Source organism: Aptenodytes patagonicus, chromosome 10 (assembly GCF_965638725.1).
Source record: "Aptenodytes patagonicus chromosome 10, bAptPat1.pri.cur, whole genome shotgun sequence".
NCBI classification, from domain to species: domain Eukaryota; kingdom Metazoa; phylum Chordata; class Aves; order Sphenisciformes; family Spheniscidae; genus Aptenodytes; species Aptenodytes patagonicus.
Window position 1 is genome coordinate 6383700 of NC_134958.1, and position 16917 is coordinate 6400616.

General features: G+C 52.0%; 1 long non-coding RNA gene across 1 annotated transcript in view; it reads right to left on the bottom strand.

Moving 5' to 3' along the window:
• The window catches only part of LOC143164891 (uncharacterized), a 36137-nt gene that overhangs the window by 17733 nt on the left and 1487 nt on the right, over positions 1 to 16917 (bottom strand). Inside the window, exon 2 of the long non-coding RNA XR_012996160.1 lies at positions 8108 to 8177. This is a non-coding gene — a long non-coding RNA (uncharacterized LOC143164891). The remainder of the gene's footprint in view (positions 1 to 8107; positions 8178 to 16917) is intronic.

Genomic DNA, 16917 nt, shown 5'->3' on the forward strand with positions numbered 1-16917 from the left:
CTTGGCCACCAGCAGCAGCTACTCATGAAGCTCCCACCAAATTTGTTTCAGTGAGAGTCAGAAGAAAAGACATGTTGCCTTGCTAAATTTTCTGCCAAGCCTGTCAGCAAGGCATGCTCAGCCGTGGCTGCCCAGTGTACGCAAACCTGGCCTGGCACCCTCTCCTTTGCATGGCTTTCTGGACATTGCTCTCTGCTTCCCGCTGCCCTCCCTAAACCACAAAGCCAGCACCGCCGCTCGCAAGGTGCGTGCCATGCCAGAGGCAGCGAAGGCATGCTCCTTGCGGCCTCCCTGCCCCAGGCCTTCTGCCAACACCGTCCCAACATGGGGCACGCAGGCAAAAGAGCTGCCGGAAGAATCCACGCCAAGCGGCGCTGAGCACGACCTTTCTGCTTTACAATGGTAACCTGAATCCTAAATACTGGATTTCTAGGCACGCATTAAAGCCATGAGACAATGGAGACAGTGAGGCTGGGGCTGGCTGCAAGCCAGCTCCGTGCCGGTCCCACCAGCACCCGACGTTTCCCATTTCCTTCTTTATCCGCCCTGGTAGATAAGCAAAGTTCCCCTAAGCCAGGAGGCAGGTGCATGCACAAGCTCACCCGTGACTTGGGGACTGTGCATGACTCACCCCCCACAGAAGGTGGATGCCCGAGAAGACCCGGAGAGGTGGTTGTCTTCCCCTCTCTCTCTCTCTCTCATACGAGCATTGCTTCTCCTTTAATTGGTTTCATTCATGGCAGCCCTTCGCTAAATGTAATTATGCCAGGCTCTCTCCATCTGTCTGTGTTCAGGAAGAGCCATTGCTCTCAGTGTTTTTATTTTCAATCTTTATTTCTGCATTAATCCCCCCTCTGCAGCTCACATGTACAACAATGTCCAGGACCTCCTGAGGACATACAGGCACCAAAAGAAGAGCGGGATTTGTCCCTGGGTTTCTCCTGGCTGGAGGACATTTCTTCACGGGGAAAGCCCCATACCTCAGTCGCTCTCTGTAACCACCTCCATCTCTCAACGACACCTGCACGAGTCAGTCCTTTTGCAGACACCCAAGAGCTGCCTGGGAGCCCAGGCAAGAGGAGATAGCTTGATTTTGTCTGCACCCAGAGACACAGAGCGTCTCTGCCCTGTCTTCCCAAACCCAGTACATAAAGGTAGCAAGGAGATGTCTGCTCAAACTGACATGGACCGCTTTTCACATGAAGACAGCATTCAATCCTACACAAACTAACATGCTAATTTTCCTATCCAGGAATGCGGACGAGGCGAACATAGCTGAGCACAGGGATTAACAAACCTCAGCTCTGCAAGGGCAGCTGATAGCTGCATGGCTGAGGCTGCAAAGCGCCCAACGCACCCAGAAGCATTTCGTCCCTTGGGGTACATTACCCAACATCCTTATGCCTTCCTCAGCCAGGGTAGGTAGATCTTGGGGGGAAACACAATGCTAAAGGAGTTGTTGGTTTACCGAGAGACCAAAGCCAGCGACACAGACCCTGGGCAACCAAGCACCATCTGGTGACCGCCGACTCCCGACACAATAGCCCACATTGGCATGTTTATGATAGAGACCAGAGGCGGATTCCCATTATCCCCATCAGATCCTGTGATGTGGTTTCAGGAGAAGGACCACGAGAAGCAGATGGGATGGCAGAAGAGAAAAGAACGCAGCGAGACAGACAGACAGGAGAGATTTATATGAAGCTAAAGCGCATACCCATAAACATGGGATAAGTAAATAGCATGTAAGTATGAAATTAAATGCGGGGAATCTATGGCATCCAGTAAACAGTCAAATGTCTCCTTCACCTTTTTTTCAGTTTATCATTGGCATTTAAAATGAGATATTTATGCCAATAAGTAACCCAGTTGTATATTGTAACCCTGCAAATATTGACTGGGATCTGAGAGATTTGTCCCGACAGACAATTCATTTTTACAGTTATTTTTGGACTCCCAGCTTTTGTGGAACACCGGCTTTCTGTGTTGGATTTTATGCCCCTGAAATGTATTTACAATGCATGGCATCTGTATTGTGCATTACACACTTAAATCATTGCTTTTCATTCATCGCTTATAAAAAAAAATACTGCAATATCCTGAAGCTCCAAATACTCAAATTCAAAATATTACTGCTGCGTTTTCAGAGAAATACTATAACATAATGTTGCGTTTTTAGATAAAGGAGGGAAAATTGATCACGAGGAACATGGATTCCCAAGATCTGGGAAGAAGGGGAGTTTGGATTTCACACCACGATAAATGAAAAAAATAAAAATGAAAGCTGAAAACCCCACAAAGGTTTATTTTCTAAACAAGAACATAGAAACATTTTGTCATTTAAACAAAGGGAGGAGGGCGGGGGAGGCTCCGCATCCCTGGCTTGCTCTCTGCAACGGACAAATACTATCAGAAACAAAAAGCATGGCATAGTTAGCAGGAGCGGAGCTCAGCGCTTTAGATTTAATGATATGTATTTAAGTTCCTTTTAGGGGAAGCCTTCTGCAATCGTTGGGGGGGGGGAATCATGGTTTTAAAGGCTTCTGTCATTGTTGCCTACGAGCCGAAGAGAAAGGCGCTTTCTTTGTCATCCGGGGGTTTATGGAAACACCTTAATGTGTCCTTTTCATAGGTGAAGCAAGGCGCACAAAGCAGCCGCGTGCCAACGCGTCCCCCCCGCCACCGGCAAAATAAATAAATGGAGGAACGCGGGGACGGCGGCCGTCGTAATCCCCCAGCAAAGCGGCAGCGAGGATGGTCTGGCGGGGTAAATATCGCACGTCTCCTGCCAAACCCCGCGTGGGCTATTGTCCCGCCACCCCTTTTAGATGTCATTAAGGATTTTTCGCATACAACCAAACGAGCGGAGGGGATGAACGCACTTGCTCCTTCCCCACCAGTTGGAGAAGCCATGACGAGGCGGCTGGGAGCCGGTGTGGGGAAAACACAGGGCAAATTAGGTAGTATGTTAATTCAATTAATATCACAGAGGGGCTGGCGGGCGGGGGGGGGGGAGGTGTGCATGCAGATTTTCCGCCCGAGGAGGGAGGTGGCAGAGAAAGAACTGGGGCATGCCAGCTCCCGTTATTGTTCTGCCTTCCTCGGTAATTAGCAAGATAAGGAGGGGACGGCGTGAGGGAGGCAGCGTGGCGAGGACGAGGCAGCGCTGCACCCCACCTCATGCCCATGCGGCCATCTTACAGGAGGCGCTCGCCTCCCGCAAAATGGCCGCCGGGGCCCATGCTGCCTCAGGCCTGCAACCGGCCTGCCCCGGCGGGCTCCCCTCCGCCCGGCCTGAGGCGGCTGGCACCCGGCAGCTGGGAGCAGCAGCAGCCATCCTGCAGGCCCACAGGGAAAGGGGGGGCCCTGGGGGCGAGGGAGTCGCCATGGCGGGCCAGAGTGTGCTCAAGGCCTGGCTAGCGGCCATCTTAGCCTGGGCCTCGCTCACACAGTGCCAAGGCATTGGGCACGCAGCGCTCCCACAGCTTTCACCCCAGCTCTCCTGACTGGAAAATCATAACACACCTCTCCTTCACGAGGCAGCACAAGTTGCCCGGGGCCACAGAGGCGGCAGCGCCCTCGCCATGGCTTTCCCCTCGGACGCGAGCGGTGCAGGAGCAAAGGCAGGGTTAGCCCTGTGCGGGCAGCCACTTTTGGGGCACAACTGCCTGCCTGAATATGCCCCGATGAGTCCTGTAAGCTGCCAGGCACTGGGCTGGCGTCCTGACTGGAGTCTGACCCTGGAAGACGTGGCGTGAACAGGTACAGCAATACAGGTTGGCAGTCCGAGAGCTATGAGAGAAAACGTCGCCTGCCTGGCCATCAGAGAGCGAGTTATGGGCAAATTCTGCCTTTCTCCTGGCCGAAACAAAATAAATCCCAAACCAAAACTGCAGAGACACCAGTAAAGAAGATGTGAGCTTCCTAACTCTTAGTTTAATACACATTTAAAACAAGATAAGTTAGAAAAGCAAAAGGCACGGTTACACAGACGACACGGACAAAGCTACACCAGCATTTCCCACTCCACAGGAGCTTTACAGTGGAAACATCAGAGTTGTTTGGTTCTTCAAATGAGCAATACTAAATACCAGCCGAGGAACCCTCACCCGTGGTCCCAGGCTGTCCTCAGAGAGGCTACAGCAATTACTGACGTTAAAGTAGTATTTGGGGAGCGTTTCACGTGTCTTTAGCCACAACAGGGCTATTTCACACGGTGCAATAGGCACATGACGCACATTGAAAATTTGGCATCTGCTCCAGTACTCTGTGGAGAACCAGAGCACGAGGGTGATTGCAACCACACACAGACAGGGCCGTGTTATACATCTCGGTTAGACAGTGAAACATAAGGGATGGCAGGCTAGCTGCTCTGCTCCGGGGTTGTCTACATGGAAACCCACACCATTATAATGACAGCACTATAGGTCAACCGCTACTGCTCCTTGCCACGCTGGTGCACATCTCCACTCTTAAACTGGCTTTCTCCAGTTTAGCTTAAATGGCTTCCAGCGTGACATAACCGGTACACAGGAGAGTCCTGCCTTCTGCTAAAGTAAATATCCACGGAGGTTGTATGTGTACAGCTCCTTGCTTTAAAATCCGCCCCCAACCGTATGTCTGTAGCTAGACCTGGCCTTCGGCTAACGTTTCTGTACTCCGCACACTTCTGGGCTGTTCACAGTGCCCGTGAAACACTATTACACCCTGCTTCCCTTGGGTGCTAATCCTGCTTGTCAACCCAAAGGCAGAAGCAGACGGTGGCTTGGCATTTTGATTACGTTGTGATCTGTTTGAACCTTCCAGACTCTTTTGATGTCTGTGCAAATTTGAAAGGGGGAGCCTTCATCCTCCACAATGAAACTCCGCTATCGCATGGTGAAACATCTCGGGACTCCTACGTCCGTAGCCATTGCTAGATTTGAAGTGGGGAGGGGAGTTATGGCTCCTCCAGGAAGAGTCTGAATTTCAGACTAACCAGTTCTGGCCCTGAGCGGAGAACACCACGGGGACAGCATGTTGCTTTTCAAACAAATGCATGCGTAGGGGAGCATGCGCATGCACAGAGACACCATATTTATACAAATAGATGCATTCATAGGAAAATGCAAATAGCATCCTCTTCCGTCCCAGGCTCCCTTAGAGCTCCTGACATCCCAAGGTTTCAGAGGAGTACAATCGAGCTTCAGATCAAACATTAGCCCTGCGGGGGCTCCCTCAGGGAAGCAGCCGTGCACCGGGGTCTTTTCCCCGCTTCCGTGCGAGGTTTTCCGACCCGGCCTTCCTTGGGTGCTCTGTTCTGACACACGTACAACACACGCGCGCGCATGCAGAGCCTTGCTAAAAGGTGCTCTGGGAATTGAGCTCCGCTTCCTCCTTCTTCTAAATCAATTGTCATAAACCAGCTTTTGTTTTATTTTTAACAAAGCGACAGAAATAATCTCCACGCACAGCCCTTGCCGCTCCCATGGCCCTGTCCTTTGGCACAACAAGCTGCCCAGGGTGCCCCGAGGACAGGGGCATGGGAAGACAGCAGGGTAAGAAAGACCAGGAGAGGCTGCTTTCTGGTGCACACAAATCCGCTCCTCCTCTCTTGAGCCCATTACCTGGGCTCAAGTAATTACTCCCAGGCAACGAGGCAGTGGGATGGGAAGGGGGCTGGATGGCGGGTAAGGCACTCCCAACCTCCCCAACCCAATCTCCAGCTGGCCCCTTCATTCCCAGCCCACTGAGGTGCCCACTTTCGACCTGCATTTTACCTTGCGCTCTGCAAACCACGGTTTCTCTCGCTCTTTGGTTCCAGCAAGAGGTGACCGCCGCAGCACCATTGCAGCAATCGATGGGCTGACATGCAACTTGTGACAGCCCAAGCTCTGCCTGCCTGTGGCGCATCCCTCTCTCCAGCCTAGCCAAGGACCAGTGCCTCCTCCTCCTCCTCCTCCTCCTTCTCCTCCTCCTGTCCCATTCGCCTGGGTCCAGGACTCAGACATACGGAGACATTTCTTGATGAAACCTATCAGTGAATGAGTGGCAGCTGAGCAGGTACCGAGCAAGACGCGGGGCCAGACAGCAGCCAGGGGGGAAGGCAGCGGGTGGAGGGAACGTGCCTCGGGAGGAATACTCACAAAGGGCTGCTTTCATTAATAAAACATTCCCCCCTCGGTCGCCTTTTGATTTGGGTGTAAGAATTAACCCCATCTGCCCAACAGCATGCTACCTACCACGTAATCTCTGCTGAGGAAGGCTGTCTGACGTGTCTGCTCAATTGCTACGCTTCCCCCTGCCCACGCTCCTCGGCTCTCCAGACCCCCTCCAAACAGCTCACCAGCCTCGCTGGGTCTGCCCTATTGAAGAGATCCTCTTCCCACAACATAGATTAGACCCAGTGAAAATAGGCTTAGTGAAAATACCATTTCACTATTAATGCCCCCCCCCCGCCTTCACACTCTCTCACACCCAGAAAGATTATAACAAATCCTGGTCACCTTTTGCCCCTGCTAACTACTGCTCCAGTCTTTGCACTGCACGCTTTCTACTGCGAGTAGAGAGCCGGGCACAGGGTAGCACTTATATATATACACACACACATATATCTAGTCAGCATTGGAGATGTTCAGCTGCAGAACACAGATCTCCCTGCACAGCATCTCGCCTTGTCACGACACCCCAACCAGTCCCTCTCCGCTGTAATTGCAACGCCTGGTCCTTGGGCATCAGCAGAAAGTTGCAGCAAAACCTGCGTTGGTTTAAGCATGATCTGTCCGTTCAAAATTGGTGGGGGGTTGCTTTTACATCACTGAGACATTTCTATTCTCTTTCTGTTTCAAGTAAAACTGAGATGCAGAGATGCCTTCGAACAGACAGCCCCTTCATTTTTCCAGAGGTGTGTTTTAATGAGTGACTCGCCTTCCAAAAAGGGGCCGGCGGAGGGGAAGGACAGCAGATTCTCCACACAAATTCAATAGCTGGTAGGTTGCCATGGGCTAAAGTATTTCTTTGCACACATGAAGGGAAGGGACTCCAGAGCACTAAGGGTTTTGCCTCCCATGAGTTATAGCTCTACCCTTCAAGAGCGGAATAAATGCTTTATCCCATTGCAGCCTGCGATGTATTCTACATAGATGGATTGATTTCCCCTATTGTTCTTAATAAATCCTGGCGCATGAAGAAACTCACTGCACAGCCATTTTTCCTGCCTTGTTCTACCTTGCAGAAGTAATAAGGGTCAGATGTGACTGCAGTGGGAAGCAAAGGCCGTACGCGAGGCGGTACTTTGCTGGATGCAGTGGGTGTGCTCGCAGGGGCTCGGTGGGTGCAGACAAGCAACGCCCTTTTCTCGGTTTATTCCCCCTTCTAGTCTAAGCTGAGGAAAAGGGGAACCATGGCTGGGTACCACAGCATCGGCGTGGCTCCGAGGGGAGCAGCTGCTCTAGAAGCTGAGCCTGCATAAGCCCCCCTGCTCTGCACGGGGACAGGCAAGGCTCTGGCCCTCTCCAACCGGAGCTCTCACAATGGCTGATAAATACAGGGCTGAGCCCTGCACCTCCGTAGAGCCTCCCTGAGCACACTCTACTCCCTGCTGTGCCCTGTCCATCAGACCTGCCCCTGCCCTCATCCCAGCTGAGAGAAGCCCACACTGCCAGCCCGGGGGCTCCTCTGGTTTCTAAAAACCAAAAAAACTCCCCAAAACGCCAAACCATCGCCCTCTCAATGACTCCCAACTGCACAATTCAGACCCCCAGGTTGTTGTTGAAAGGCTCTCTCCCTTCCTACCGCCTTTTCTACTCGCAGGTTTGACACCCATCCTCTTTCCCTGCTCCAGGAGGGCGTTTGCTGGCCACAGCTTCACTGGTGCCCAGCAAGGAAGCACTGCTGGGCTCCGGGAAGCAGGTGGCTTTGCACGGACCTGCCTTGGCCACCTGCCTCCAGCTCCGTCCAGGCTCCCTGGATTATCGCTGCTGGCCTTCTCTAGCAGCAGCTAACAACTGGCCCCGTTTCAAAAGCCTGGCTGGGAAATTTGGCTGCGGGAGGGAGGGATCAGGTAAAAGAGCTGGTCTCCCATGCACGAGTTGGACTCGATCCTTCAGCAAGACTCCCAGGGACTCACCTCTCCTTGCTCGGGTGAAGACGTCCCAGCCCTTCCCAAGGCATCCCACTCCGCGAACTCGCAGTCATGTCTGATTAAGGAAAAGAGAATTTATCTCAATTAGAAAGAGGCTCCCACATGTATGGATGGATGTCAAGTAATTACCAAATGTCACTCACGGCTGGAAAAGAGACCTTAAATTTGGGACTGTGCAAACTCGCACACAGAATTGCAAGTGAGTTACGGACCTTGGCATGCTTCAGAGCATACCTTGTGCGGATGCTTTCAAGCCCGTCCCCTCGGCTGAAATACACCCAGCCACGTAAAATACAGCCAGACACGACCCCGTTCTCTAATAAGGAAATAAAGCCGAGCGGACCTCTGTTGCCAGAGCCCAGAGAGCAACACTGTCTCTTTAATTTTCTCCCTGGCTATCTCATCCTTTGCACAAACTCTTTCCTCCCCGTGGCTTCTTCCAGCCTGGTGGGCAAAGTGGGAAAACATCATTAGGGAGGAAAAATAATTTAGTTTGTTAATCAGTATCCAGTGGTGGGAAACAAGAAAGACAGAGAGCAGGGCTGGCGGTTAGGGCTTAGGAAGGGCCAGCACAAAGCCCACCATTCATGACATCTGGGGCTGGGATTCTCATTGAATTAAACAGACACAAAGAGCAGAGGCATTTCATGCTCTCTTCACAAGAATTATCATATCTCCCTGGCACTAGGAAACCTTCAGCACGGGAGAGGGGGAGAGAGAGAGAGAGGGGAAAGCGGGCAGGCTGGGTAGAAATATGGGGCAGGGTAGAGGAGGCTTTGTTCCAGGGTTGGATTTATGGATGGGATGCGGCGCATTGCTTTGCGGGGAGAGACAGGGCCCTGGTGCTCTGGGTCTAATAAGAATCAGCAAATGTGAAACAGGGGGCCCCTGTGTACCATGAAGCAGGGAAACCCGCGTTTGACAAGCCAACAGAATAACCGCTCGCGTCTCAAGGCTGTGGAAGGATGCTGACGTTTGTACGAGATGTGTCGTCTTGTGTGTGTGTCAGTGAGGAGGGGGGAGAAGGGGAGCGTCGAGGAGTATAAACAAGAGACCAGGCAGCATCGTTCAGTCATGAAAATTAATTAGCTAATGTGCAAACCATGGCTGCCTCTTCCCACTGCCCTGCAAGCATTTCCCATAAAGCTACGGTGTGTGCGGGGCCTGTGACTGGGAATGACAGGGGCAGATTAGGCAGCTCCTTGGGACACAAGCCTGGCAGCAAGAAACCCACAGCCCATGCAAAAGAAGTGAGAAGGGGACAATTAGGGTCCTTGGGGAAGGGACAGAGCCCCGGGGCCAGGAGAAAGAGAAATGGAAGAGACCGGGCACCAAGCTGTGACCGGGCATCATGTTGCTGCAGCAGCAGAAGTTGGGGTGGATCTGAAAAACCAGACATTAACGGGGTCTGGTGGGGAGCAAAATCATTTAGGGTTTAGACCGCAAGCTCTCTGGGGTAGGACCTGTCATCTCCTGCAGGCTCACACCGCGGAGGCCCGTCCTACTTGGTCTCTGGGCATCACCAGAGGATCCGCTTTAAATACTAATTGCTCCATGACCAAGACCTGTGAGCTGCTGGGAGCCTCCCTACATCATTACCTGTGGGAAGAGGGGACAGATCTCTGACCTCACGTCCCTGGGGTAATTTGACCTCGTGCACTGGTGCCACAAGCGAATATTGCTAGCTGGTGATGAAGACGAGAAACTCCTGACCGACTTCATGTGCCCCATCCCTAAGCTTTCAGATCCCGCTACAATATCGTGCTTATTCTTCACTGGGAGCAACCACAAGAGAATGAGGGTGCAGGTGGCAACTACCCAGGGGAAAAGGGCACAAAAAGGGAATGAGGAGATACAGAAAGCGATTGGCAGGGAAAAAATAAAAGAGAAAAGCCTCTTCGACATGGGATGTGCGCGGTGAACAAGGTACGCGCTGGAAACAAAGGGATGCAAGGAGAGAGGAGAGGCTGGGATGGGCATCTCGGCAGACATGTAGGTAAAAGTTGAAAAGGAAGCACTAATTAGCACCCAGACCATCACTTTCCATTAATAGCTTGTCACCGTTTCCTTGATGTTGCTGAGAGCAGGAAAGTTGGTATGTGTGATGCTTACCTGTCTCTATCTCATTAACAGAAGTCAGGGTGAGAACAGACGTTTATTGCCTGCATCCAGATAGACAGGCCCTTTGCTGAACTGAGATGCAGGAGAGAGGGGGAAAGTTATGAAAAAGATGCTCACGAAACACAAGCCCATACCCACATGATGGAACCCCAAATGCAGGACACTTAGATACCTGTGCCGATGCAGGAACAGCCCCAGGCAGGTATCAGGCTCCAGGAGTCCACAAGGCACAAACGCTAGTTCAAATAATTATAACCCAGGGCAAATACACTGCTGGTCGGGGGAAAATGCTCTGGTATCAGCACAAGGTATGTGCAAGGGGCCATGACTGCATTACACCCGGGAAAGTAAAACAAAAGACTGCTTACTTCCCCAGACAAATTTGCTCAGCCAGAGTCCACTCCGCTAGAAAACAGACAGCCAAATGTCTTATCGCAAGCCAGAATGGAGAAACTCCCCCGGTAAACAAAGAAAAAAGAAAACAAAAAAAAAGCCAATTCAAGCAAAGATAAATCTGCGTTGCATGTAATCACCTCCGAAGTAATTCTTCCAGCAGTTAAAAAAAGAGATTAGATCTCCTATGTAATACACAAAGGCCTCTCCTGTCCCTCCAACATGTGCAACGGCTCCTGTTAGTGACACTGGAAAGAGGGAGTGTGCAAGGCAAGGCAAGGACGCCAAGCAGCAAGTATCTGCGAGCTGGTAGCACACGTCTGCTGGTGCGACGAGAGGAGCGTGCGTGCGCGTGCACATTCCTAGGGACACCCTCGCTTTCACAAGCACACAAATTCACTACGCAAGCCGAAGGTTCCTCAAGAGCAGGAGCCCAAACCTCCCTAGGAGTGAATGAGGCAAAACCGAAGGTAAAGAAAACATCAAGGCTGGGGCTGGAGGAACAAAGGCTTCCCCCTCTCAGCTTGGAGGCATCTTCTTGGCCATTTAGCTCAGATCAAGTGTAGGATCTGTTGACTCCCCCATCTATTCAAACGAGCGCTTTCAATAGTCTGCTAGGTCTTTTCTGCTCTACGGCTTCTCTACCCCTGTATTTGCCATCCCTGACCAATGCAGTTAATGCCACATGCAGAAATACTGCCCTGAAGAGTCCTCATTTAGATTGCATGGTCAAGCACTTCAAAGTTAGGAAGTGTCCAATTTATGGCTGTCCGTGCAACCTTAATTCCACCTCGCTGTGCAGCCACCCTGGCCAGGGAAAGAGGGAGCGAGCTAAAAATAGGCTGTGGCCATGTCATTACAGCCTCGTAAGGGCACGGGCAGGGAGAGGCTGAATTAACATCTCGTGGTCAAACTGGAATCGGGTACCCCCTGACTTGCCAGCGCTTGCTTTGGTGCCTTCAACCATGTACATTTTTAATATACAGAAATCACATGCATTCTAAACATACAGAAAAATGCATTATTTATAGCTAATAAATAATAGATTGTTTATACAAGCAAAAAGAAAAACAATTGTAGGCAAGTGTAACAAATTCCCCTCCCTCCACCCCGCACCCATCCCCGCCTTCGTCCTGCGCGGGCAGAGCGATTTCAAGCCCCGAGCCTCGGCACAGATTTCTGCCACTATGAAATACAGGACTAATGTTATCTGGCAGCGGCAGAAGGCTCCTCTCCCGGGGCCGGCGGGGAAAGGGGACCGCTGGGGCTGGCAGTGCCCAGGCCAACGCACCCACACCCCCCTACACTTTTTCCTCCTGGCGCCAGGACCCGGAGGATTTTTCTCCCAGGAGATGGAGCCGTGCTGGAAGAATATGAGCTAGAGGTGGAAGGGGGTCGTGGAGTTGGCCGTAACTGTCCTCCCGCCTTCCCCAGCTGGTCCAGAGCCCTGCAATACAGTGGTGGGAGTCCAGGGCTTCACCCTGCTCGTGGCCTGTTATTATTATTCCAGGGAAACAATAAATTATAATTTCCCCCCCCCCAAGAGGCAACCGAAGGGAAATCGTGATTCCGAACAATTCATAATTCAGCTAAACCTGAAAGGAATTTAAGGGACAAAGAATAGGCATTTCTCAAGCCGAAGAGCTTCCCCCCACCGAATTTCAAGGGCCCGCAGTGAACAATGGGAGTGTCAGAGGTGCTCAAAAAGAAAAAAAAAGTTCAAGAATCTTTACAATAAAAAGTGTTAGGCAACACAGAGGTCAGAGCCAGCTCCTCCTATAATAAATAGCACGACTATCCTACATTAACTATAGGAGACATTTTAATGCAGTGCCTCGGCTTCGTGCTAATTATACTTTTTCACCATATTTTGAACCTAAGAAAAAATGTCATCAGTTAATTATAACAGATGAGGGAGTGTGAAGACTTCCTCAATAAATAATGCCTTGATATCTCATATCCAACAAGCTGCGTGCACTGCTCTGAAGGTGCCCAGAAATATGTCCTCTCAGGAAATATATCAAGAAATGATGGTCCCATAAGCTGGCTTTGTTTCCAAGCCTTGATTTTTGGCCCAATAATTAAGCGATTTTTATGGATCGGGGAGAGTAAAGGTCGTGGGACTGCTGGAACCGTGCCAGAGAGAGTCAATGTTTAAAAATAAATAAATTCCCAAATCAAAATGAGATACAAAAGACCTCAGCAAATTCCCCCCACGGCCGCACATGCAAACACACAGAAGCGATTTGGTTTCTGGACCCAGGTCCCATCCTTCCTTGGCTCCCGCCATCTCCACGGGAGTCTGGCGTGCACAGAAAAAGCCTGGTTTTAATGAAAACAGGCCACCGATGCCAGCGTGCCACCGGGAGCCAGCCACCGCCAGCCACCTGCCCTGAGGAGGAGGGACCCCGTCCCCCTGCTGCCGTGCCACCCTGGGCATAGCCTCCTGCTGCACCCATCCCTGCCGAGGCCGGTGGGCGTCCGGGTCGTTACGAAGGTTCCTCAACTAAACCATCTTTCTTTCAGCTCCCTTCCCCACCCGGCACCCCTCACTTCCCCCTCTGAAGAGCCGGGATTTGGCGTGGGAAAGATGTCTTTGGGCTTTTCACAAATCCAGTATCCCCTTGAACCAAAACCAATTAGCCTGGCCCAAGGTCCTGCCATTGAAGGACTGTCCCTTCTTTTCAAACCCCCGGGGGCTCAATTGCTCTAAGGAGCCTGGATGTGAATGAGCAAAGCCCACTTAAAGTGGTACTTAAGGCCAGACCAGGGTGAAGGAAAAGAGAAAGCCTCTATAGGAACAGCAAGCCGAGTTTCCAAGAGACAGCTAACTGCCGGAGATTGTGTTCTTTTGCTCCCCCCCATTTTCTTTTTTGTACCCCCACTCCTGAGCTTTCGAGGCAAACGCTCCTAACCAAACCTGAGACCCTGAATAAATATTAGACGGCACCTAAAAACGTGAAAGCCAGAGCCCCATCCTGACTCTTTGAGGATGCCGGGAGCCCGGCTGCGGGCAGCGTGATGGCTCAGCCTCGTACCAGCACAAGCTCTGGTCCCGAACACGTGCACCCGGAGGGATGGAGGGAGGGAGGATGAGCAGCCCGAGACGACGCTTTTGCAGCTGGGCTCTTGGCAAACGCTTTCCCCAGGCGACCGAACTCGTGGGCATGAAACGCCGAAATCCCCAACCTGGAAAGGGTGACTCCCGGCATCATGTGGCGGGGAAGCCAGCACGGGCAGCCACACGGCCATCTTACGCTCGCGGCCCCCGTGGCTTTCCAGAGGCTCAGGGCCGCGATGTGGCAGCACCGGTGGCAGGGGTGACACGCGGTACCCACGCCACGCACGATGTGTGTGCACCGCCACGTGCCAGCACCTCGGCACTCGCAGCGGGGAGAAGCTCCCATCACCTGCACAGATGCCAAATTAGCACCTTCCCTCCACCGAGATGTGAGAAAGCGTGTTTCCAGCACACAGCCGCGCATCCCGCCCCGGTGCACGAGCAACACCCATCCGCAGCCACAGGTAAGATGGACCCTCCAAGCCCCTGAGCTCTGCCCCTTCTCCGGCGGCACAGACAAAGCCAGGGCAGAGCAGCAGGTAAAGGGAGGCACCGTCCGCCTGCGTCAAGGGTGTGGGGAGGGGGTGGGAGCCGAGAGAGACAAAAGAAATGGCTGAGCCCGGCCTCAAGCGTCGAACCCGCCATTGCCAGGCGATTCCGCAAAAATGCCCATTGATGGGATTTCATCCATAACCGAGCGGGAGAGCTCGCGCGGCCCGGCTCCCGAGGTGGCTCCTTCGAACGGCAGGGATCGAACAGCCCCTTCTCCACCTACCCCCAAGCCTGGGCAGGTTTGGCTTCCCCGGGTATCTGGTACAAAGCCCCTTCACCTCATGCCTCGAGCCAAACCTGCTGCATGGCAGCCAAGTTTTAGGAAAAGATGGGAAATAATGAGTTGGAGCACGCGATGTCCCAGGACATCACTTCCCCGGGGTGAAACCCACAAACGGTGTTTTCCATTTATCCCCCAACGGCACACGCCGATTCTTCCGTTTCTGGCTCCCTCTGCCCATCCCCAGCTCTGCCTGAAGAACAAAGACATCACGGCCCAGCTCCTGAAACCTCACCCACGTCTGGCCTACGCTGCATCCTATCGCTCCGCCGAGAGAGTCCCACCGAGAAGAGAAACCCACCAGCAAAGACCACCAATGCCAGGACTTGGGCTCTTCTCCCTGCACAGCCAAAAAAGACGCCTTCCCTTCTGGGTTTGGGCTGTGCAGGGGAAAAGATCCAGCCGAAGCCAACAGCTACGCAAACAGGGCAAGGGGCTAAGCCACAAAGGGACCCGCGTGTAGCCAAAATCCATCCCTGGCCCAAAGATGGACCCTTGGGGACCCTCCTTCCACTGCGGCGCTAAGAAAAAAAAAAAAAAAGACAGAAAGCAGAGACCTGACGGCGGGCTGCCAGGGACGCTCTAAATGCAGCGGGTATTTCACAAGCACGGATTTACGGGGGGGCTTTATCCGCCTCCTCGCCCCCCACCCACGCACGTATGACCTGGGGATGCTCGTACCACCGTCCCCCATCACTCACTGCCACCTCCCTCGTTCATGGAGGGGGCCGCCTCCACGCCTCCCCCAAACACCCGCAGGTTCACGCCGACAACGGGGGTGAAAATGAAGAATTTAAGCGCCGAAAATGAAGAATTTAAGCGCCAGTGAAAATTCAAACGCGGTTTCTCTCCCCCGGAAATTAAAGGCCAAATTGCTCAGTCCCTGTCTCAGTCCCCTTTGGGGGGAACTGCTCTGGGCTAAGCGAACCAAGCCCACAGCCTGAAAAATTACCTGGAAAATCAGCTCAGAAGAGGCGATTTTGGGGAGAAAAAAAATTTAGGAGCCAAGGGTGGCTTCTGGCCAGCTGATCCCATAGCAAGGTGAAAGAGCTTGCATCGATCCTTTGTAAGAGTTCACATGTAGACACGGATTTCCACACTTCCATTTTATTTCATAAAATTATATATATATGTATTTATATACACACACACAAAGACATTTATGATATGTGTGTGTATATATATATTTTTTTTCCTCAGGTCCTCTTTTTATATTTTCACCTTTTGCAATTACAAAAGCCGGGGACAGAAATACCTCCTGGGTTCTGTCAGTGCAGAAACACTCCCACCAAACAGATTTTCTCTAACACGCTGGTCGAATGATTCCTCCTGAATTATATTCATTAGGAATTTGAATGTTTCTTTCCTCCATCCCCCATCAAATCATTACTCCGGAATAAATGCATTCATCAACCACCTTGCTCAGTTCCCTCCTGCTTTGTTCAGTCTAGTTTTAAAGCATCTCCTCTGAAACCGTTTGCACCTGACTCGATGCTAGCGTACGGAAGGGGGAAAAAAAAAATAGGAGAAGAATTGAGTGCCACTCACAATATTGTGGAAATAATTGGAAAATTATTTCTTAAAAATAGCCAACATAATAAAGGAGGGAAAGGACTACATTCCCTCCTCCCCACCTCCGATCTCTTCCACAATTTCTGGGATTGCATCGAGCATACATATTCCAGATGGGCTGGAGAGAAGGAGGTTGGATCTTAACGACACGTCTTTCGCTGCCTTTGGAATGAATGATTCATTCGGATCTCGCTGAGACTCGGTGCCACAGTTGAGTTACATTTCTAGAAAATCCGTATCTTTAATTCTGGCGCTGCGTGTGGGACCCAGCAAATCATGGAATTACTGCTGTAACTTCAGATTAGTAACGCTTTCTAAATGATAGTCTAATTCCAGGCCTTCATGCTTTTCAGCGTTCACACTCACACAGCCTTTTCCCTGGGAGGCTTCCTGCGGAATTAGTGCTGGCGTCTTCGTCTTTCTCTGCCCTTTTTAATTTCTCCAATGACTTCTCATTAGAATATATAATAACAACAGCTCCTCAGAACTTTTCTTTCTCCCGGTATAGCCAAATTCAGGCTGAGATCCTTTTTCCTTACTGTGGTTATGGCGGTGCTTTGCTGGCCCTGGAAGGGTGCACAGGCATATTTAGCTTTGCGGGCCTACGTGGCGTCTGACGCCATTACCCCGTGCAAGGGAAGGTGGAAAACCTGCCTCCGAGGTGCGCGGGGCTCCCACCTCTCGCCGTCCCCGCACGCCGATGGGCGCAGGCGGCTCAGCCCTGCGGTGCTACCCTCTCCCCTCGGCGAGGGGTGCCCAACGGCAAAGGATGGAGCAGGGTACCCGCGCTCCACCTCTCCGAGCGGTGGGAGCGCG